Below are 25,122 nucleotides of genomic sequence, written 5' to 3'. Positions count from 1 at the left end.
GTTTTATTTTTTTGCAGGAGCATCTCACAGCAAAGCAGTCCACATAATAATCTTTAATGTCTCACTGGTGATCCCTACCACTGAAAGTGAGCACTGAACTACCAGATAAATTACTCAGGCAAAATTATTACCAGAAGATTCATATTCTTTGAATTTGCCATCACAAGTCAATTTGCAATATATAATTACACATTTTGTTAGCTTCCTTCTTAAAGATATATTCAAAATTCGCTATCTGTAAGAGGTAACTTAACTGAAGAAGCTTAGAATAAAAATAAATAAATTAAAAATTGTATAAAAAGCCTTGTCTTCAGTATCTCACTTCTAGCTCATGTAAATGTGATAAGGATGTCTGAAATGCATACATTACAAAAGACTGTGACATACTCCCAGTTTCTAGTTTTATATATCTTTATGTTGCCATAGCTCATCGTATCTCTTGTGCAAACCCACTATCTTTTGGGAAATGAAGTGTGTAAACTCGACTGTCTTAGAAAAAGTCCTGCCTAACATAAGATTCGTATCAGAATATTGGAAATCACTGTATTTCCAGTTAATTGGCAAAAGCTAGTCTTTTTAATATCTGAATTCAGAGAACTGTAGAAAAGCAGTTCTGATAAGGACTTTGAATGCCTCTCCTCTTGCCTTACAAAGACCAATTATTTCTGTAGGATTTGTCTGTGATAATTCTAAAATATTATGGCAGTATTGTTTAGTCTTGATCAAGGTGCACTCCCAACTGGAATTCATGAGTCCTAAGATGAGAAAAGACTGAAGAATATGGCTACGCATTAATCTCATAGAAAACTTTGACCTTTAAAAATGTGATTTCTATTACTGTGGTCATTTTTGATTTTACTTACTATGAGCTGTTACTTAACATCACACTAACATTTCACTATTTTTTATAGTCTTTATATATTTATTACTTTGTACTTTTTATTATGCTACATATCTTTGGGAGGCTGTTTTCCTTCTACATTGCAAACTATAGATATGCTATTTTATTCCTATGCGGCAGTTTTGTTGATTTGGCTTTTGAAGAATACCTCCAAAAAATTTGCCTTAGTTTTAAAAAAAGCATATGATGCATCTAATTATTTGAATTTTTAGTGGGTAGGCAATGAAATTTACTGCTCAGAATTGGTGGGCAACAAATCCAACAATCCAAGATGGATTCATCAATTTCCTGTTAAAAGGAAAAATAAAGCACATGCCTAAAGGTCAAAGTATGAATAGTAGCATGGATAAGAGACTGAAGTGATCATGTTGAAGGAAAGCAGTTCAATGTTCAGAATCACATTTAAGACCTGTAGAATTATTTCTGGCTGGTTTTAGTTATCTCTAAATTGCCTGTTGAGGTTCAGTAGCAGGTCTTATGTAGCAGAAGCTCTTCTAGTGCACTAGTCATTCTTAGAAAATAAAATAAATTTATTTTATTTTAGATAATTAACCAGTGTCACCACAGAAAGAACACTATTCTTCATACAAAGCATACATCTGGAAATGTTAGAAACACCATTAGGTAACCCAAAACCAGAAAGTCAGTGGGCCTAACTAACTCCTGAATTTCTTCATGGCTGCTGTTTGCAGTGCTTGTGGTATTAGATTTGGACAGAACATACCACATGGAAAGTTAAGAGTACAATCCTGCCTGCTTCCACCATGAATGGGAGGCATTGAGGGGCAAGTCAGGCTACAAAAACAATGTGAGTAGCCGGAATGATACAGCATCTTTGAACTTACATCTTTGAAGTAATTTGTCATTAAACTCTGTTCTTGGAAGAAAATATAGTTTTTATTTAGACCTCTTGCCTTGCTGATGCTGCTGTAGACAGGTAAAGTTAACTTCTTGTTGGTATAGTGTTGGGAAAATGATTTAGATCTTTAGAGTTCAGTTTGATTCAACCATCTTTAGCTGTCTAGAAATTAGAAATGGGTCTAAGTTGCCCAGCTGGGCATCTAGTTTCAGGAGTATCTCACCTGATCTCCCTCTCTCTGCTTTCTCTCTTACATCTTGTGTAGTATCTTTCAGCTGATCGCAAGTTCCTGCAATTAGGAGTCACAAGTGGCATCACATGCTTTTTTTTTAAGCCACTGAATCCCATCTCTTCATGGCCAGTCCAAGGATGGTGTTGAACTATGTAGTCAAAAGGAAGAATAGGCACCTACAGAATCAGTAAGTAGATTGATCACTCTTTGTAAATGCTATTGCCTCTGATTGACTACACAGAGTAAACAATTTTTAGAAGGGTAAAGTTAAACAAGATGAATTTCTGTCTTGGAGACAAAGGCATTAGTGAAGTAACATTTACAAATGGAGATGCGTGACAAGGTATTTGTTGCCCACAGAACATATTGGTCTCTGCCTTATCCTCTGCATGAAGAGCCATTACATTTGTTTTTGTGATTCAAGATTCTGTATGATGAAAAGTGAGTATTTCACACTCAACTAAAATAGAAATTTCCAGGTCATTCTCTGTGAAGTACATTTCAGTTTTTCGTACATTTCAGTTTTTCATGATGAAGAGCTGTGCATCTGAACTTCTAAAGCTGGGGAGGAAATGTAATTCATGTCTTCAGGTCCCTGGTGTATTGGGTTTGTATGGCCAAGTTATGGTGGGGGGGGTACAGTGGCAGCTTCTCTGAGAAGCTGCTGGAAGCTTTCTCCATGTCCAGCAGAGACACTGCTGCATGTGGGAGGGACCCCATGCTGGATTGGGGGAAGGACTCCTCTCCCTGAGAAGCGTCAGAAACAACCTGTGATGATCTGATCATAACCCCCACTCCCCACCTTCCTGCACCACTTGGGGAGGAAGAGTTAGAGCTTGGGAAGGAGGGAGGGGTGGGAGGAAGGGCTTTTTAGGATTCATTTTATTTCTCATTGTCCTGCACTGATTTTTTAGTAATAGATTCAGTTAATATCCCCAATTTGAGTCTGTTTTGCCCATCATGGTGTTTGGTGAATGATCGCTGCCAGACCTTATCTCAACCCATGAACCCTTTGTTATATTTTCTCTCCTCTGTCCAGTTTCAGAGAGGAGTGATAGAACAGCTTTGGTCGGTGCCTGGCATCTAGCCAGGGTCAACCCACTACACCTGGATGAATGTTTTAGTTACTAAATATTATATGGTACTCAATACAATTTTAAATGTAGTTACTTGTAGCTCAGTTTCTGTCTGTTTTTTTTTTATTAAAAAACCTACGGCAGCATTTGTCAGAGGCCCAATCGGATAATGTGTGACTAAGACACAGCAGTATCCCAGTTTAAAGGTGGGACTAAGCTTGACCCTTATACCTGGCCTCATCACTCCAGCAGCAACCTGAGGCCCTCTCTGTGAATTTCATGGAGGTTGCATGACAGTAGCTTTATTTTCTAGGATTACTTGTTCTCAGATTATTTTCTAGAGAGGGCATCAGAGTACGGCCCCCTCCTTCAGACTGAGAACAGTAGGTTTAACTTTCCTTTTCCTCCTTCCCACAGTGTATAACAGAGCAGCAGAGGAAGAAAGAACAGTAGCCAATCTTGTGAAAATTAAATCAGTATTTAGCTAACACCTGTGTCCAGTGAGAGAATCTGATTATTTCTCTGAGAGCAGGAAAATGAAAATCAGAGCAACAGAACAAATAATTATCTGTAGACAATAAGGAGAACATGTGAGCCTGTCTGATCCTATGAAGGATCTTTAATTTAAGTTTGATCCTCCATTAAGTTTCTCCTCCATTTTAATTCTGGAGAAAGTGTCAAACTGAAGGTGCTGCAGAATGCTCCTGGGGACCCAGACCCTGGTCTGGCTGGCAGCAAGGCACAGCACCATGTCTTGTCTGACCCTCAGCATGGAAGCGCATCCTCAGGGAGACAGGACTCTCCACATGCATTTGCACTTATTCTGTGTTCGTTGGGAATAAACATACTCATCTCAAAATATAACTCCTATCAGTCCACCTCTTCACAGATTCCCCTCACCAACAGCTGTGTTTTGAAAAAAAAATTAGCGTGTGAGTAGATTGTCTTTGAAAGTATTTCTCAAGAGCTGCTTATATGTTTCACAATCTTCTTTTGCTTTTTGTCTGAGAAGCAGCCTTTTTGAGACTTTGTTGGATTACCTTCTTTTCTGTATTTTGGCTGGATTTGTGAAATAACGCTTTGAATCACCTGCTAATGAAACAATAAACTTTATGGAGTTGCAAATATACGCATTATATGTCATAATTTAATTTGTTTGCCCACACATATCAAAAACGTTTAATGAAGCCAAAAATGATTATGGTGCCTCCGTGGGCTACAGGCATGTTACCCCAGTTTGAGGCCTTTTAGTACTGCAAAAATTTCTCTTACTAGGCTGGAACATCAAATTTACATTAACAGCTCAAATATTGTAGGTTTTACACTTTTGAAACTATAAGTACAGTAGGCATCCTCTCTCTAAGTATGTAGCAGCAAAAATATAATTTGCAGTTTGAGCTTTGAAAGATGCATTTTCTCCTTCCCATCATAAAACAGAAAGGGAGATAATTACAAGGAAAATATTATTTAATAGGTTTCAAGTTTTTAAGTAAGTTGACGACCTTACAGTATTATTTAGGGAAGACTTGTCACTGAAACTGAGAAAGAGCTAATATGTTCAGGAAGATGAGCAATCGTAGCTGTTTATGAGGACAGTAATGATTTTTCAAAACTTCTGTCTTCACTTGGCTGAAGATTACATTGTGATATCACAGTAGGACAGCAAGGAAAACAACAAAGCACTCCTCTTTAGTTGAGGTAGGAAACAGGCAGTCAGAATTGTCTCCTTTCTAGGACATCTTCAAAGGAACTGACTCTGTCTAACAAGAATCAATGGTAATAGTCAGACTGACAGAGTTTCTTTGTAATGGAGAGACATTTGGATGTCATAAATGACAAAATGCTACTTAAATTCATGCAGATTTTAGGACATAGTCTATCACATAGGAAATGGACTAAACTTTGAAGGCTAGGTAATGTGATCTTCAATCTGAAAATCTTTCTATTCAGTGGAGCCAGCCAGTGGACTCTACCTTAAGGCATTTGAACAAAAGGAGACCATATGCAGATGTGTACGCATGAGTGAGAGCTTGATTTGGTTGTCTGCATGTAGGCCTTTACTGTCCACTTAGACATTTGAGACTTTCTGCTTGGCCTGAAAAGAGCACATCTTTGACAAGTCTTTGTCACATCTCCAGACTTTTACTTGTGTTTAAGATGTTCTAGGGCTTCTCAAATGATATTGAATACCATTACAGTATTCAGCTAAAATAAGGTCATGCTTCTAAAATTCCCATTATAACCTACAGAGATTTAGCACCTACTAAACTTAGGGAGTTATTCAGCTAACTGGGCAGGAACCATCTAAACATGAAATCTTAGTAGCTTTTCAGATGCCCAGTTTTTCACACTATCTCTGCACAGACTGATGAATATCAACCATAGACAAGTGAATGTCCATGGTGGCACAGGGGTTTACAATCAAAAAGTCTCAATTGGAAGCTGGAATCTGTGTAGGTTGGGGAAACTCAAAGCATATAAAGTGACTCAATAATCTTATTTTTAGGCAGCTAAATCTCATAAAGGAGGTGTTTAATTTCACTTTAAGGTGAGCTGAATTGCTCTCTCATCTCTGCTTTCTGCACTGACTTCATTAACTATATTGTGAGACACCTTGCATTACAGTTAGCAGTGGTATTAGTCTGTCGGTAGATGCCTTAATCAGGCTCTAAATCTGACTTCTTGACTTGCCTTAAACCTAGAGAAGTTAAGAAATGAATAGCAGCCTGAATAAAGCTGGCCAATGTCTGATTGCTGTCTACATTAAAATAGTCAAATATGAGTCATGTACTCATAGCCACCCAAAAGATAAAAAGAATATATTGGGAGATTAGCTCATCTCTCTTCAACTGAGTATGCTTCTGTCCTCAGCAATTTGACAGATGCAAATATAAAAGATGAAGCCCTTCTTGTTACCTTCCTTCCAGCCAACCTCTTCTTAGGCATCTCACACAGTCAAGAAGTCTCAGAGATAGAAGGAATTGGTGACAGCTCAGAGCAGCACTGAGGTCTGCGTGAGGGAAGTAGTCACATCCCTCCGCACCTGCAAAAAAGTGTAGGAGTTGGCAGAAATCTATTTCATAATGTTTCCTTTCCCAGATAACCTCTGATAATCATCATTCCAATTGCTTCTGCAAAATTAAATGCAGTAATTCCCTGCTTGGCTTGAAAACAGTCATCCAGACAAGAGGAGTGATAAAATGCTGGCTTTAGTGGAAAGAGGAGAGAATAAAAATGAGTAAATAAAAATGAGCTGCTCTAATGAAGCCTAGCACCTATGCTTACAATGATGTAATACTGTGAGTTCAGCAACTAGTGCAGGTCTTCAGGATCCCACTAACTCATTTTGACACCCCAGCTTCTTGGTTGACTTGACGATTCTCCTAAAGTTAGGCAATTAAAGTTAGAAAGAGGAGCTGTTTTTTGTTTGTTTTAACATTTCCCCTTTTTTATGTTCCTATTACTGTGAAAACACAATATATTGAAACACAATTTTATATTAAAATATTTTCATTTCCTGCTCTCTCATCCATTCCACTAAAAGACTGCACACATATTTATCTGTACTCCGTTAAAAAAAAAGAAATAAAATATATGTACATAAAATATGGATATGCCCTTTAATGATCTGATCCTGGTATATTACTAATTTTAATTCCTCTGATTTGAGCTACACATTCTGATCTCTCAGTTCTACAAGGACTGGACTGTAACACACACTATATGACCCCAAGTGAAGGAAGAAAAAGGAGCCTGAATTTTCTTACATTCCTGAGAAAACTACTGAGATCAAACTACTCAAGATGAGATGCCTGAATCCTTTTATAAAACTCTTTCTAGATTCCAGAGCAGGAGAGGTTCTCAAGGAAGGGAAGGGACTGAAAAGAGTCACAGTCCTAGTGTCATCTTACCTCTGAGCAAAACTGACATGATATAATACAGAAACATAGAATTTGCTGAATTGGAAGGAATACATTGGGATTGAGTCCAACTCCCAGCCCTATGCAGGACACCCCAAGAATCACACCATGCACCAGAGAGCATTGTCCAAATGCTTCTTGCACTCTGACAGGTTTGGTGCTGTGACCACTTCCCTAGGAAGCCTGTTCCAGTGCTTTACCACGCTCTTGGTGAAAAGCTTTTTCCTGGTATCCAGCCTAAACCTCCTCTGACTCAGCTTCATGCCATTTCCTTGAGTCTTGTCACAAGAGTGAAGAGATTGGTACCTGCCTCTCCACTTCCCCTTGTGAAGATGTTGAAGACTGCAATGAGGTCTCCCCTCAGTCTCCTCTTCTCCAGGCTGAACAGACTAAGTGACCTCAGCCACTCCTCATATGGCTTCTCCTCAAGGCCCTTCATCCTCCTCATGACTCTTCTTTGGATGCTTTCTAATAGCTGAATATCCTTTTTATATTGTAGTGCCCAAAATTGCACACAATATTCCAGGCCACACCAGTGCAGAGCAGAGTGGGACAATCCCCTCCCTCAACTCGCTGGTGATGCTTTGCCTGATGTCCCTGGTGTCTAAGGATTGTTAGGATTTTTAGCTTTTTGTAGATTCTAATATAGTTGTGTATTAAATATGGACTTTTAGTATAGCTGTATAGTCTGTCACACTTTAGAATAGTAGTTAACACTCACCAAATCCTATTCTCCTATTTCATGTCAAATTTTCTAAATTCTTTAGGCTTGTTTAGACTCCTTTCAAGGCAGGACTATAGTAAACACCTTCTGTTTAAGAACACTTGCACCCCAGGCCTGAACAAAAAGATACCACCATAGTCAAAGCAACCTTCAAGACTAGAACCTTGGAGAAGGTCCAAAGACAGTACATGCCATGAAGAAGGGGAAGATAAGGAAGAAAGGGTCTTAGGACCTCCAACTCAATTCAGGGGAGGGATGCCAAGGGGCAGATTTGGGGAGGATCCGGGGGGTGGATAGTTCTCCAATTGGACAGATAATACTATAAAATTGTAGAACCACTGGACAAGGGTACTCCTTGCGCCAGAAGGCCTTCATTTAAGACCTGCTCTCTATCTTACCTATACTAAATTTGCCTCGTGAGTTTTTTTCTCCTGATCTTTAGGCAACACCCCCCAGGACACGGTTGGCCCTCCTGGCTGCCAGGGCACTGCTGACTCATATTCAACTTGCCATTGACCAAGATCCCTAGTCTCTTTCCACAGCACTGCTTTCCAGTATCTCATTCCCCAGTCTGTACGTACACCCATGGTTGTCCCATCCCCGGTGCAGAATACAGCGCTTTCCCTTGTTAAAATTCATATGGTTGGTGATTGCCCAGCCCTCTAATTTGTTGAGATCTCTTTGCAGGGCCTCCCTGCCTTCAAAGGAGTCAACAGCTCCTCCCAATTTAAAGTTGTCATCAAACTTACTAAAGTATTCCTTCAAGTCCTGCATCCAAGTCATTAATGAAGATATAACAATAAGGAAAATGTAATGTAACAGCTTTCAAATTTTGCACTGTTTGAAAGCAAAGTGTTGCTATGGCAGAATGAAAAAGATGTGAGCAACTGGCAATTAAGGGCTACTCTTGTTTTTTTTGTGCCTCTTCCTAGCTTTTGGATTTGTTCTAATTTTCAGATCCAAAAATCTGTCAAAATAATGCTTCTTCTACACAGTATTTAATTGTAAGACTTGTTTAAAAAGGCAAATGGGGAGCTCTTTGAATACCTGCAAGTTACATGCAGAAAAAGGAATCCTGCCTCTTCTCAGCTTGTACTCTCCAAAAGCTCAGTTCTGTGAGGTGGAGGCATTCACATCATAATGAAAATGTGTTCAAAATCTCATGAGACTGTGACTTAGATGAACAAGTCACATATTTGTTTTGTTGGTGTGCAAAAGTATGAAAAAAACCCCAATATGCTAGTCCAAAAAATGGTAGTTTCTTGTCCTGTTGCATCATTAATAAATCATGTAGAGAAAATTTGTTTGTTTTCAAAATCCAAAGTGAGAAATATCAATACAGGCATTACTGTACCATAATTCTATTTACAAAAGAATAATGATGATGGTTGTCTCTTCCTCATGGTTTGTACAGCTTAAGAGGAGAGAGAGATGAAGATGCACTGAGGGTAGAGCACCATCGAATTCTGCTGATTTAGTTTCACTTATGGACTTCAGATATTAAATGCAAATATTTGCTGAAGCCTGCAGATGTGTGTTTCTGATATGTTACTTTCAGAAAATGAAGAAGTTAAAAGAAGTTGTATTACATTCTTTTCAAAAAATTGTTGTGCATAGTTGCTTTTTTACTTCCCACAGTATGTTATTTTATCCCCTCTTCCATGAAGTAAATATCCCTTAAAGCGAGTCACTAGTGAGCTGCTCATTCTGTTTTTCTTTAGACAAACTCTGAGTTGAAGGGTCCCATATCTCCTCAGTGTGCAGCTGAGATGCAGCCAGGGCCCGCACTGAGACTAAGGAAGCATTTCCTCATTTTTTCATTTAAGTTAAATTTCTCAGATTAATTTAAGAATCTTATAATCTGTCTAATGAAACAAAAAATGTCAGAAGGTACAAACATGTTAAACTATAATAATAATTGAAACAACTTTGTTTCCTAGATTTTTTTTTTTTCAGAATATTCAATCCCATTAACAATCCTAAACATCCACTGGTCAGATTATGTACAATCCTAAACATCCACTGGCCAGATTATGTGACCAATACATCTGTTCTAGAACAAGCAGCAGTCACAAGTATTGAGGCCATGTTGCTGAGAACACAGCTGCGATGGGCAGGACACGTCTCAAGGATGAAGGACCACCGCCTCCCTAAGATCTTGCTCTATGGTGAACTTGCCACAGGCTGCCACATGAGAGGAGCCCTGAAGAAAAGATACAAGGACTCCCTGAAACAACATCTCAGCCTTGGCCATATTGATCATCATAACTGGTCTACTCTGGCCTCCAATTGGGAGGCCTGGAGACACACCATCTGTAACGCAGCTGTCTCCTTTGAGAACGCACGCGGGATCACTCTCGAGGAGAAAAGACAACGCAGAAAGAACCATGTCTTGCAGAATATACCACCTAAGGAGTCTTTCTGCTGTGTCTTTTGCAATCAGATATGTCTATCTCATATTGGCCTCATTAGCCACCAGCATGCTTGTAACAAATGTGGATAGAGCCTCCTAAATCTTCGTTCGTGAAGCCTAGCCATGATGACAATCCCATCGAATAAAGTTGTCTTTTGGCACTGCAAAAATGTAGTCAGACTGAAGACATCAGAGAATGCCACAGTTGCAAATTGCTGGTCATTTGCTTTCTTACTACAAAACTAGAACAAACACCTTTAGGTGGCATTACTGCATATTTTAAAGAAATACGGTCAATCATTAGGCTATCAGTCTTCTCTCAAGCACTTTCTTCTCTGATTTTCTTGCTGCAGAAAAGTTGCAGAACATCAGATTCAGGAAACGTAGCACAGAGAGGTTTTCTGTGCATAGATCTCACAAGAATCTGGATCATGAAAGTATTTGCATAAACTTCCCGCCTTTAAAGAAGTTTATTCTGTTTGGTCATTAAACTCAGTAATGCCAAAACCAATCGTTTCTTTCTGCATTGATTTCCATATATTACTTTGTTTTAGCAGTTGCTGATTAAAGCAAGGAAGTTTTGTTCCCTTCATTTTGTTCTCTCCTATCTGTTTGCTCCAGAGGTATGACACCAATGTTAATTTTGTTTAATGCTCCCATTGTTGAGAGAATTCAATTTTAGCTCTGCTTTGTCCATCTTTCTTGTAACTGATGTTGTTACAAGTCAGTTGTCATTTTTATGTAGGATATATTTAGTTTGAATAAGTTATTTTACAAGGTTGGCTAAATGATGACAAGCCAGTATGTCTTTATCTATAAAAGTCCAAGTACTGGTGATCTGAATCAATCCTATGTGGCTGTTCATCTCTGGCTTTGACTGATCCGGTATATCTGTGAAACAAATGAAGCTATTAGACTCATATACTTGTCATACACACATAATTGTCACAGCAGGTAAATAATAAAAGGTCAATTCCTTGCTGAACAACAATTTGAAACGGACTATGGAGAAATATTTCATAAAGAAGATGCAGTTAGTTTGAAAGTAGTGTCATACACCAAACCACTAGGCTTTTGGGTGCTCAATTCAAATGATAATGTTTTTTTCCCTGGGTCTTGCTGAAGTAGCCTGCAGCACATCACAGCTTATGAGATCATTTTTGCTAAATGATGTCCAGGTGTGAATGAAGTCCTAGCATCTCTGATAGTAAACACATAAGATTTACTCTGCTACCTTTAACCAAATCCAAAGGAATAATAAATGAATATTATCAATAATATTTTTTGGGAAAGAATACCTCTAAAAAGTTCTTTGTTAGTAAATTAAATTTAGATAATTCAAGAATAGATTCCTAAAATCCAAGTGTATATAGACTACATTTTCTTTTTACTGTCTTTTTTTGCCTGTAGTGGCCCCTATCGTGGCTGACATTTTCTGTTTTCTACTTCAAGAAAAGCAGTGACAGAAAGAAGTACATATCTGTTCATATTCACCTGCACCTACCTCATAGTTCTTTAGTTTAGAAGAAATATCTCCAGCAGCAGATAAGTATGATTACTTTTAACCCATTCAATATTTATTCCTCTGTTATTTGAGTATGGTGGCATAAATTGAAGTTATATGTTAAATTGATCCATGAAGTAATTTAGTTTAATTATTAAATTTGATTCAATATTTAATTTGATTTAATAAAAGTGGGCTTACATAAATGTATGCATTTAACTGATATATATTGGGACTGTATAATTTTGAATAGATTAAATATTTAATAGAGAACACTTATCTGAATTATTCAGTATGCAGACTAGATAACTGATCTACCCTTTCAAAATAGTAAAAATACAAATAACACATTATAATAATAACATATTTCCAATGAAGAATATGTATAAAACACTTTGAACACTTTGTTGGTTCATTTTCAGAGAAGCAAACCACTCTTTGCTTAATAGAATCTACCATTGAGAATTCATCAAGAAATCTCCCAGAGCTGTTTTAAATTTAATATCACTTACAAAAAAGAGACTATTAGGATATGCAGAATACTGTGGTGACAAAATTATTTTAAAAATGGCTATAACAATATATTTTTTGTCTTTTGTGCAAAGCTAAATGTTCAAAAGATTTGTAGCTAATGGTGATCTAGTATTCTGGATCAGATTCAGAGTGGAATACTCAGAATTTAAATTCTCATTTAAATCAAAACATGTATTTTATGTTGATATTGGATCATAAGGAAACATCAGAAGACGAGAAAAAATTTAAGCTGGCTTCAACAGTCATCTAATTTCAGGTGTACCTGTCGTGTCACGTCAGCTGAAGTAAATGGGACAATACTTAGCCAATGCTTGCATTTTTACTACAAATTCATACATTTATAAGCATATGACTGTGCAGAAGGATTTTGTTGAATCAATGAATGTGCTTCAAAAATCATATATCTTATAAAGATCCCTCTCTTTAATTGTCAACAGGGAAGATCTGCACTTCTCTCAGAAAATACCTTATTTGACTGTCAATGAAGACTGCTAGGCAGCACCTGTGATCTTGTTTACAGTATGGCTGTACAAATGCTTGAGCCCACAAACCTGATGGAGCTGCAGTGTGATGCTTGGACACAAGAAAGTGTTGCTAGCATTGTTAGATGTGGAGGCAGCCTCTTTGGTGATGAAACTGCAGCTTGATAAGGAGTCAGTCAAGTTTTTAACCTGAAGAAAAGAGAATTAGAAACTAACCAAGATCCTAAGCTGGTGTAGAATATTCTTATTGCTAAACACAATCTTAGGAACGTATATAGCTACCTTATGTACTGTAAATTTTCTTCTTCTTTGAAATTTGTTCTTTCAGGTAAACACTGCTTTATCCATGTCCAGTAGTAAAAACAGTTGATTCGTTATCTGCAGAGAACAAAGCATTTGTGAGAATATAAGAGGCACCACATCTCAGCAGTCTGCTAAGCAAAGCCATAAAGGTGGCAAAGTCTGATTTCCTACCAGCTGCATGAATGCTCTGTACCTGGGCATCACCAGGCTCAGGAAAGAAAGATGCACTCGGTGAGCACTGGAAAAATCTAGTGTTCAGTTAACTAACCAGGAACAAGCATTTGATTCTCAGGGAGATTTTTAAGTCATGAAAGAAACAGGAATGAGAATCACATTCTGAATTGGAAGGGACCTTCACAGGATCATCAAGTCCAACTCTTAAGTGAATGGCCCATACAGGGATCAAACCAACGATCCTGGTGTTATTAGCACCATGCTCTAACCAACTGAGACAATCACAGGATCAGGAGAATTGCAGTCAAAAAAAATTAATCATGCAGTGGAAGTTCACAGAAGTTCACAGAATATTCTGAGTTGGAAGGGATCACAAAGGATCATCCAATCCAACTCTTAAATAAATGGCCTATAGGAATATGAATATAATGAGATTAATTCCTCTTTTGGTTAAAAGTTTTGGAAAGGGAGTACATATTCTTTTTATCTATCAAAAGGTACTTTCTAAAGCCCCCTATTAGTCTATTTCTAGTATTGATAAAAATAGTATTAATGGTTCTTCAACATGCACAAAACCAATTAAATCTGTGAAATTTCTCATGGAGTACGGGTAGCCACTGTGAATACCTGTGAATACCTAGGAATTTAACCTGAGTAACTGAATCAAAATAGTAATTAAAATGTGTATAAATAAGAAAGAGCTACTGATAAATCAATGTTCACATTATTGTGTGGTGATTGGAACACATTTCTCCATACATTTTTATAATAAAAAAATGAGTTTAGGTAAGATTTTTGAAGCCCTTAAGAGATTATTCTTGGCTTTAAAGTATCTGAGTTTGTAAATAATTGGATAGAAAGTTATAAATGAAATAGTTGAAAAAGGAGATATTTTACTGCTACTGTAAAATAGCAGCAATTTTTGCTACAAGAAAATATCTAGGGAATTTTCTGACATTTTAAAAATGTTTCAGAAATGGATTGTTAAAGGAATGCGAATGTGTAAAACTTTGGTTTGTTCTTGTTGTTTTGTTCGTTATGCAATGGGAAAAGAAATGTTAACTCTGTCAGATCAAAAAGCTTTACAGCAGCAACATAAGGATAGGTACAATTTTTGAATTAAAATTCAATTGAACTCTGAAAACAAAATAATTTCTTCATCTAAAATTCGTTTTTTCAGACTACTGCTTTCAATAAAATAACATTTTTAATAATAATGATGGAAATCAAATACCTTTCTACTATAGAAATCTAATAATTTTGTAAATGCTTGTATAGTGACAAAGTGGATTTTCAAAAGTCTAGTCATTAATATTTCAATTCCCAAGAAGAAACAACAATTAAAGTATACTCAATCTATCATATGAACATTTTTTGAAAAAATGTGCAGAATTAAATAAAACATAAAATGAAAACATTAACTCTTAGAGTTTTACTTTCTTATTCTTTGTGTGGTCAAGATAATGAGGAATTAACAAGACATACATAATCTGAAAAGTTTCAATAAGTTTAATTTTTTTCCTTAATTTGAATCAATAATTATATTGAAAGACTGAAAGCACTTTGATCAAGAAAAAGAAATATAGAATTGAAAGTGGTGAAAATTTGTCTACAAAACACAACCAGAAAGTGTTCAAAAGAACATCGAAAGTCATGGACTTCTTCACTCTGCTATGACATGATAAATGATTCCTACTCTAGCCTTTTCCATGATGGAACATGACCCAGTTTTATTCAGAACCAAAAACTCCACTATAAAGATTTTGAAGCTTTTTTCATTGTTTGCACTCAATAGAAGCATTGTAGAACAAAGATGGTTGTATAATGTCACATCCCTTTCTAGCATGTCTAATCAAAGTTTTGGGTGTTCAGAAATCCTAATCCTCATAGTAGTCTCTGGGAGTCCCTAAGTGTTTGTATTGTGATGTGGAAAGTACTGTCCTATCTCAAATTTTCAAATGCTTCCCTAGAACCCTAAATGAACAGAAATAGATAGATGTGAGAGAAGGGGGAAGAAAGCACAGTATTCAAGATGATATACAGGCTATGATAATTTCATTTTGTGAGTCATTTGCGGTTTCAAGCTTTCGCTGAATTTTAAATTGCATCAAATCACAAACCTGCAGCTAAGACCTGCAGTTATGAGTTTCAGTTGGGACAATCTAAAACAGGTGAAAAATGGTACTGGCTAAGATAGTGTTTACAAAAGTGATTTCTACACTTGCATTGATTAGAACCTTCATCCAGAACCCCTTAGCGCAAACAATCCATTGAAGTGGGGGTTAGTCCCCAAGCACACAAGGCATGTCCTATGAAGAGGGAGTAAGCTTTTCTTATCTGCTAACATGACCTTTTTCTTCTCAACCACCACTGGGAACATATAGGGTAATGAAGGGGGTAAAAAAAAGAAGAAAAGAAATCCCACAAGGAAACCGTGAGAACAGATCTCTCTTTTCAACAGAATTCTCCTATTAAAATTTTTTAAACATCTGTGACAGATTTCATATGATCCACATTCCTGATCGTTGCACGCATGTCCACATGCCCAGACACACGCAAATTAAAAGCATAAAGTATGAATCAAGGAGGAAAATTCTGTGGAGAAAACCATATCCATAATATTGGGTGACACTTAGTATATGACAGTGTGCTGGCAGCATGCGGAAATTGTCATTAATGAAAATATGGTTTAACTTTTATATTTACTTCACAAACCTTAACATAAAGCCTATCAGAAATGTTAATTAGTTTAATTCTTTGCTAATTGATTGATTCAATTTATGGCAAAAAAGTATTTAACTATCAAGTTTTGTTTGTCTTAAATCTATATAAACTTGAAATACAGTCTCCTTGACAAATGAGTTTACTAGAAACTAAATGGAAAATCTTATTTGCCACCACAGTGGTGACATGAAGAATTGCAGCCTTTAGCTCAGGGCTACTAAGCTCTTAATAATGAGAGAAAGGTACTCCATCTTCACCTATAGCCACAATTACAATGAACAAAAATAGCTGCCAAGGCTTCTACAAAAAATATTCATGACAGTGTGGAAAATATTGATTTTAAAAGCCAAGAAATGAAATATCTTCTAAAGTGCTCCATTCAATCTAGTTATTATTTTCCAAAAGAAACTGAGGAGACCACAGAGCATTTTGCAGAAATCCTATATTAAAAATAAATCCTCCCAGAAACAGCATAAACAAGCAATCCCAAACTCTGCATAAACTAATGCAGCTCATGAGTGTTCAAGTCATATACAAAATATGAACCCCGATCTGGAATTATGTTTGAACATTGAACCCTCATCCATTCTTATTTCCTCATTTTTTTCTTCTACTCTAAATAAAAATTGAGAGAAACGTCTATGTGTGTGTGAACTCCAGGAATGCAATTGCACAGCCTATTGCTCTGAGCTGCTCAGCGTGTCATGCAGTGGCACTGCATGCTGATTCTGAGCTGTTATAGTCACTGCATATTGGATTTGCAATGGAATTCTGAGCCATTATGCAGACGGCAGAGCCCACTACTCTGAGCCTCCATGCGCGTCTGAACATTGATTTCTCTTCTTCCCAATTAGTGCAATATGTCTCTTTGGTACACAAGTACAGGAAACAGTGGCTTAATTTTGAACACAGTACAGCATTCATTACAAAGTGAAAAGAATAATGGTCAGGAAAACATAATATATAATCTCAGTTTTTACAAATCCTTTTTGTTACTTAACCATATTTTTCAAATTTAATTTTCACAGGAAATTTCACAGGATATTCTGAATTGGAGGGGATCCACAAGGATCATCAAGTCTAACTTTTAAGTGAATGACCCATACAGGGATCAAACCCGTAATCTTGGTGTTATTAGCTTGATAGTGTTAGAATTTTGAACGATGTCTAGGTACCTCATTTCCTCTGAAATCAATGGAAGATAATAAATATTTTTAACAATCTAAGTCTATGCAGTTCTAGAGCATAAGCATTCATTTTGAAAAGAAACTTAGCAGCCAAATATTAAAAAAATTTAGATTGGAAGTGTAAAGATGTAGACAGGTACTCTAATGAGATTTTCAGAATGACTAACTCCCACTGAAAGCAATCTAGTCTAAGTCCCTTTGGCTTTCAGTACTATTTATAATCCTCTGTAAGTTAAATTCTTTTGGAAATGGTGCTTCTATAGTTTCAAAAATCTTACTGGTTCTCACTGAACTACAGTGCTATCAATAGTACATAGTTTTTAGCTTGTTTGATGTATATTCCCTGGTGCAACTTGAGGCTGTTTCCTCTTGTCCTGTCACTCGTTTGGGAAAAGAGTCTGATCACCACCTGGCTACAACCTCCTTTCAGGTAGCTGTAGAGAGCGAGAAGGTCACCCTGAGCTTCGTTTTCTCCAGCCTAAACAATCCTAGCTCCCTCAGCCACTCCTCATAAGATTTGTGCTCCAAACTCTTCCCCAACTCTGTTGCCCTTATCTGGACATGCTCCAGCACCTCAATGTCCTTCTTGCAGTGAAGGGCCCAAACCGGAACACAGGATTCGAGATGCAGCCTCACCAGTGCCAAGTATGGGGGGATGATCACTGCCCTGGTCCTGCTGGTCACACTATTGCTGATACAGTCCAGGATGTCATTGGCCTTCTTAACCACCTGGGGACACTGCTGGCTCATGTTCAGCAGGTTGTCGACCAACACTCCGAAGTCCTTTTCCACCAGAGAGTTTTCCAGCCATTTTACCCCAAGAACGTAGCACTACCCTGTAGTGCTACATGGGGTTGTTGTGACCAAAGCGCAGGACTGGGCGCTTTGCCCTATTGAATCTCATACCATCGGCTGTCCAGATCTCTCTGTAGAGTGCTCCTACCCTCCAGCAGATCAACACTCTCACTTAACTTGGTGGTATCTGAAAAATCATACTAATAGAACCAGGTACAAGTTTTTTTCCTTCAATATTAGATTCGTGTATCTGAATCAAAAACTGTAAGTGACAAAGAACAACCTTAAGCACATTGTTTTTAAAGCAGTACCTTTTTTTGTGTTAATTCCATGTGACACTAGGAAAATGCTTTAGGCGTGGTTTGTTTGTCTGCTTTCTTGTTTGTTTGTTTTTCTCCTCAGACAAATGTTCAATAGGAGTTGAATTCTGTCCTAAAGAAAAGTCCTGTACAAAGAATGCATGGAACAAAAACCTAGGACAGGAATGGCATATAGGCTGTGCACACCACTTCTGCCACAGAGTGGATCTTATTGTTGCTGCATATTGCCTGACAAGCTTTGAAATATTTTTATTGTAGTCTAATGACTTTTGTATTAACACCGTTACATATGAATATGTATCAGGACAAAGCTATGGGCAGATGCTCGAGAGACAACAGAAAGTTAATGGACCTTATCTTTAGTTGATGTCAAATACTGTAGCTCCACCAAAATCAATAAAGTTGTACTGGCTTATGCCAACTGTGGGTCTGGTGTCAGGACTCAGCCTTGAGAATGTCATATGTGATTCAGTGTCAGGAATTGCACCGCTGGAAGCAGAAAGCTTCACCCTGTGTTTTAATACAGTATGCAAGATACACAGTTATCACCCTATGTAATCTTTTGAACTCAATGGGATATATGGCATGAAATTAGTAAGGGTTACAGAATTAGTTTTTGAGATAATATGCCTTTATTTGTGGTTGGACCCAAGTCCTGATCCTGCTGAAACAAGTGAATATTTCTAGCAAAGCATTTTCACCATTTTAGCTTAGTTTTACAAGTCTTTGTGTTTTACTGGCTTTTTTTGAAGCTCCAGATCCTCTGATTACTTGTCAGTCTCAACATCTATTTAAAACCAGCATGTTTTAATTTGTCATTTAGTCCCTAAAGACTTGAGTCTATAAAAGCAAGTATAAATGATTCCTTTAAAAAAACCTTCATGATTTTAAACTGAGCTCAGGCATTGGGAAGTGTGAATTGTGATTTTGTAATTATTTTGGATTGCTGTGTTCTTTCAGATGGATCTATTTATATGACAAAAAGCGCACTGAATATAGCTGCATTAGGACGACCCAGAAGGTATTGCCTTTCAACTGCACAGGCATCATTCACTGGACTTCCTGATGTGCCTGAGTGTGTGTGTGGGAGATTTTACTTTTTAAGACAGTTGGAGGGTTAATTCACACGTCTCACCCAGCAGTTGTGTCTGCCATCCCAGTGATGTGTAGGAAAATAAGAATACCACTCTGATGAATATTCATGTCTGATGAATAGTTTTAACATTTCCACAGCTGGACTCTGGCTGAGCAATCACAGCAGCAGTCAGAAAGTAATATATGTGAAATGGAGCTATTTTCAGGCTATATTTTCTAAATCAAATTGCCAGCTGAATGCTGATAGCTATTGATCAAATACTGTAGCCTGCAGTAAGTAAGCTCATACTGCATGAGCAAGCATACATAGATATGAGACTATTTTACACACAGTGATTCTGCATATATAAACAACACTGTTCTTGTTAATAACATTATGCAACACCTGTAAACAGTGTCATGAGACTGTTGAAAACAACAGTTTCCATGTCAATGAATCATCAGTGTCTACAAGCAGGAAAATGGATATGTTTTATTCGTGTACATTTGTTGTTTAATAGATAAATTATATTAACTAAATCAATTTTTTCCACTCAGTATGTTGGATTAGGCAGAAAAAGCTGTGGTTTTTTTTTCTTTTTTTTTTTTTCTTTAAGGAATAACTGCTGTTGCTAGATCTACAGTCATGGTAGAAATTAATATGTTATACAGTTATCAAAAAAGGGCTTATACGAAATTACTCATACTGATAGTGAGAAACAGAGGTATCAAATTAAAAAGAGAGAAGAGAGATGTACAAAAATAAAGGAAATATTTACTTGAGATAATCTACTACAGTATTGATTCATAGCTGAGACAAAGTCTCTTCCATAATCTGTATTTCCTCATCTACTTGTACAGATGAGAAAGGCCATGCTACCATGGACAGGATTCATCAAAGGGAGTTGGTGTCATAAGATAATTATACTCACCATTTATATAAAAAAAGAAAAGATTTTGTTCCTGACTTCAGTAAAAAACCAAACCAAAAGCAAAACCAAACAACAAACAAGCAAACAACAAAACCTCCCCAACTCAATAAAAACAGTAAAAAGCTATTATCCAATTTCAAGTCAATACTACTTTTATAAATAAGACCGAAAGTGCACAAGTGAAAAACTTAGTGGGTAGAGATGTAGAACAATGATACATATTTGAATGATGCTCAAATATCTTAATAGCCTTACCTGATTTACCCAAATGATATATAGTTTTAAGGTCTAAAGGTAAAATAATAAAAAAGTTCTTACCATGCTGATTTATATTCTAGTGTGAGGCAGGCCTTCAGTTTCTCTTGGCTGTGTACATGAAATCTCTCTTGTGCTATTTTCAGATTGAGTCTCAGTTTTGAAGGAGAAACAATAGTAATAATTATAATGATGATAATAAAATACTCTAACTGTAGAATGTTACTGAGAAAAATTAGACACAAGGAAACCTTACTTTGAAATGGAGACACATTCCTATCTTTTTTTCTATGTAGATTCCCACGTTTCCTCTTTGTTCTTGTCTTACTCCTTCTGTAACATTTACTTCATTTGAAGCACTTGACTATTCATTTCTGAAACTGTATTTCATGTCTGTTAGAAGGTACAGAACAGAAGCAAGCTACAGACAGGTATGGACAATACTTGTAAGTTATATCTCTTTGTGTTCCTATTCTTTAGGTCACACTGTTTTCTAATATGCTTTTAACTGTTTAATGAACTGGTTTCATGAGCTGGCACATGCTGAAAGCTTTTGAGAGTAAATCAAACAAAACAAATTTTACTTTTGAAGAAAAAATCTGTTATCCTAAATTTAACTCTGAGACCTGTTCTACGGGTTGTCTAAAAAAACCCCACTCTTCCAGTTTTCTTTTTATTGTTGATATTGTTAGCTTTTTTAGCCAGAAGGATTTAATTAAAGGAATTAGCTATCAAATTGTAAGGAGATGAAGCATGAAGGTCACAGCCTTTATATGTTATCTTTGTATTACTCTAAGCCTCAAACTAGCTTCTGGAATAATACCTCTTTCTGTAAAACTTCTTTCCACTGATCTTTCATTTGCTGTCCTTTAATGAGAATTGTTCAAGAGCTTGCAAGCACCGAATGCACAAAAACTATATAATGTGAGAAGAAAACAGTTTACTGTTGTTTTTAGTCTAACTGCAGACACAAGAAGTCCTGGAGTACAGATACTCAAAAAGACTATTCGCTACAGTTTGTATTGAAGTCTTAGGAGATTATTAGATGCCAACCATATAAATTGGGTAATTGTCAGAGTGGCCAGGTTAAGGCGGGAAGGTTGTAGGGGGCAAAGAGAGGCAAATATAACTGCATTTCTCAGAAAGCAGAGCCGCAGTGGTGAGACACAAGGAAAAAACACTCAGAAGGAAGAAGGTTGAACCAAGAAGGAAGAATCATAGAATCATAGAATCAGAAAATCATAGAATCATAGAATCAGCTGGGTTGGAAAGACTTCTGAGATCATCAAGTCCAACTCTTGATCCACTACCGCTGTGGTTACTAGACCATGGCACTAAGTGCCACATCCAGTCTCATCTTAAAAACCTCCAGGGATGGAGAATCCACCACTTCCCTGGGCAGCCCATTCCAATGCCTGATTACCCTCTCTGTAAAGAATTTCTTCTTAATATCCAACCTAAACCTCCCCCCACAGAGCTTAAGACCATGCCTTCTTGTCTTACTGATAGCTGCCTGGGAGAAGAGTCACAGAAATGCCAAAGAAGTTTCAATATGGGTGAATCCTACAATGTTTGAACAATAGATGTGTATAGGAACCTCTTTAATTTGGAGAGTAGGAGAAGATGGACACTATCTTAGCTCTAAAAGCTGCAATGCCCTTTATTTATTATCCCAGGACGCGTAAGTACACTGCAGAGGAATTTCTGACTTTTACATTATAAATGAGCATTATTGTTTAAAACGGATACCAAAGGATCTGAAATGCATGTACAGGCTACATTTAGCAAGTGAAAAACTCTCTTTAAGTATGTCTAAAGCTGCTGGGTAAAGATGAACAGTCAAATAAGTATCTGCAACCTCTATTTTGCATGTGCCTTTTATGGCAGTTGCTTGGGTTCTCCATTTCTCTCATTGTAGTGAAAAAAAAAAAATTACTATCACATTTGTCCCTTGATGGCCTTGGCTCCATGCTGGTCCAGTACTCTGCATGTTGTCACATGCATGCTTGTCGAAAGTTGCTTGTTGCAGTTAATTTCCTCAATATGAAATAGCAGTCTGGAATTGGTAGATTTTAGAGATTCTCTGGAAAATATTTCCCATGCTAGTGTTGTATAAACCTATTACAATGGTCCTTTCTGTAGTACTAATTCAATAATGTTTTTGCTAGGGATAACCAAGCAGTGTAGTACTTTAAGTCTTTCCATCACAACTTTTCTGCCTTCCTAGTTCTTGGACTTCCACTTTCAGCTTTATTTCTTCCCAGCACAGGAATCTTCTCCCCATCTTCGTCCTAGGGGAAGACTACTAGAAAATTCCACTGAAAGTATATGATCAGGTTGCTTTGTTTGATTATTTCTACCTATAATCAATGGATTCTTCAGAGAATGGACTGAGCGTAATAGCAGACTCTCAGAAAATCCTATTTCTTGAATTAAGAAAATAAGAAATTCCAACATACAATTGCATTGCCAAAGCTTATTAAAATCCTCTCCATATACAGGTGGATTCAAAGCTGCATTTTAACTCTGGAAAGCATTGAGTTTCTTTTGGTATTGTTTTTCTTTAAACCTTGCAGTATATTTCACTAGTTGAACATATAAAAGTCCTTTTGTTCCCCACAGAAACCAAAATTGTTAATGGCTCAGTAAACTCAGATTCCTTACAGCACTTAAAAGTATTTAATGACATTTAGGTTCCCATCTCTATTTTCCACAATTTCTAAACTCACTTGGTTTTTATTAAAAACTGTTATGAATACTTGCAACTAAATTAATGGAACATTGTATCATTAGATACTATCTGTAAGATATTTTTGAAGTTTGCATAGCCTCAAGGATTTATCTTTTTAAATCAAGCCTGATTGTAAAGATTTCTAAGGCTTGTGCAAACAGCCACCTAGTGCCTGGTTAAGGTTCTTGTACTTTGAAAAGGGGGAAAAAACCCAACCCAAAGCAGACTTTGCATGGCTAAGCCTCACTTTTCTGTGTGAATTTCTCTGTTTTTGAATTAGAAGTCTGACTTGAGATTTTTCTTCTTGGAAGTATTTATCATATACATCCTAAATCATAGGCTTAAAAGATGCAAAAGATGATTAACCTTACTAATGATTTCATATTTTCAGGACAAAAAAGATCATTTAGTCTTATTTCCTGAAAGTCACAAGTCATTAATTTTATCTCAAACTATTCTTAAAAAAAACCCAAATATTTCAGTCTGACTGGAGTGTATCACTCCCCAAATAGGCAACAGATAAAAGAGAAATTCTGTAATTTCTTGGATTTCATCATCATCATGGCTAGACTTCGCGAACAAAGATTTGGGAAGGGCTCTACCCACATTTATTACAATTCATGGATTTAGGCAAGTGAGAAATGCCCAAGTGACCCCACCTACCAATCTTCAGTGATTTTTCTCAAAAGTTTATGAAGCTTTCTAGTAGTCTCATTAGCTATCCCGTTTCCTTGGATACTTTGGGCTTTTTTCTTTGACTTATTGCAACCTCATTGCTTTCACATTGGGTATGTATTGTAGGAGCAATTCATCCTATTCTTAAATGAGATCATGCATCTCGTAAAAATGCCAGATAATATCCAGTCCTTAAATTTATTCACTTAGAAGTCCTAGGTCCAGTGACATTCATGGAGCAATATATAGCAGTGATAGAGTGTAGAAAAAACAGATTTGGCAGCCATATGTTAAAAGTCCTACTTATTTCTGACCACGATTGTATTGCATACTATATTTAGGAGTTCAGAAAAAGGTTCCACAATGTCTGGTAGCAAAATTTGAGCCTGACTTCAGATAAAGGATTAACACACTGAATGGAATTGACATGATTAAGGAAAAGAATGGCTGCTGAAGTCTTTAATTTTCTTTTTCCCATCAACATCAAAATTATATATGCTAAACATGCATACGTGCTTTTCTCACAACACTCATGATATTATTATTGTTTGTATTACAGTTGTGCCTAGAAACCTCAACAAAAACCAAAGCTTCATTGTGCTACCTGCTGCATGAAACTGTTGGGGAGAGTCTCTGACCTGCAAGCCCCCAGTATAATTGGACAAGGCAGAAGAGAAACAACAGGATCTGCACAAGTTCAGAAGGACTGAATGGACAGAGGACAAGAGCCTTCAGTATTACACGCACACCTACTCTTGGGAAAATCTGTCTCCCTGGCCTTTGTGATGGCTTCATGGTAAGACTTTTCAAGCAGCCCTAGTATCTATTCACACTCTAGCCACTTCTATGTATAACAGGCCTAAAATAAAATAATAATTAAGAATTTAAAAAAGAGTGAAAAACAAATACAAGAGCATACCATTTGTCATGCTTTGTTTTCAGTGTCACACTAGCAAATGTGCTGTATCCATTAACCTTTTCACAAAGAGCAGAAGGTAAGCTAGTTAACATTTGACAGCTTTACAGAATCTATTGACTTCTAATGAAAAATTCACCACTACAAGATATTTTCTTTTAATCTACCTACTTCATAGAGTTTGTCACTGAGACAACCCTTAAATTCCTCACATTTTACTCTCCCTGCTTCCCATATTCCTTTAGCAAACACAAGTAGACATTATCATGATGATTTATTTACTACATGAGCTTTAATTTGTTCACTTTAAGTTCTCTCCATGTGGAAGATGACTTTCAAGTTGTTAGCTGATAACATATTCTGTACAAAACACATGCATTTTGTTGCATAG

General features: G+C 36.8%; 1 long non-coding RNA gene across 1 annotated transcript in view; it reads left to right on the top strand.

The window, feature by feature from the left end:
* The window catches only part of LOC113972878, a 64,655-nt gene extending 39,950 nt beyond the window's left edge, over positions 1-24,705 (top strand). The window contains exon 3 of the long non-coding RNA XR_003536051.1: positions 24,375-24,705. This is a non-coding gene — a long non-coding RNA (uncharacterized LOC113972878). The remainder of the gene's footprint in view (positions 1-24,374) is intronic.
* The last annotated feature ends 417 nt before the right edge of the window (positions 24,706-25,122 follow it).

This window comes from Neopelma chrysocephalum, unplaced genomic scaffold (assembly GCF_003984885.1).
Source record: "Neopelma chrysocephalum unplaced genomic scaffold, ASM398488v2 Primary Assembly neopelma1_23b, whole genome shotgun sequence".
Taxonomy (NCBI): domain Eukaryota; kingdom Metazoa; phylum Chordata; class Aves; order Passeriformes; family Pipridae; genus Neopelma; species Neopelma chrysocephalum.
The sequence above is the reverse complement of the archived record's forward strand: the minus strand, read 5'-3'. Positions and strand labels throughout refer to the sequence as shown.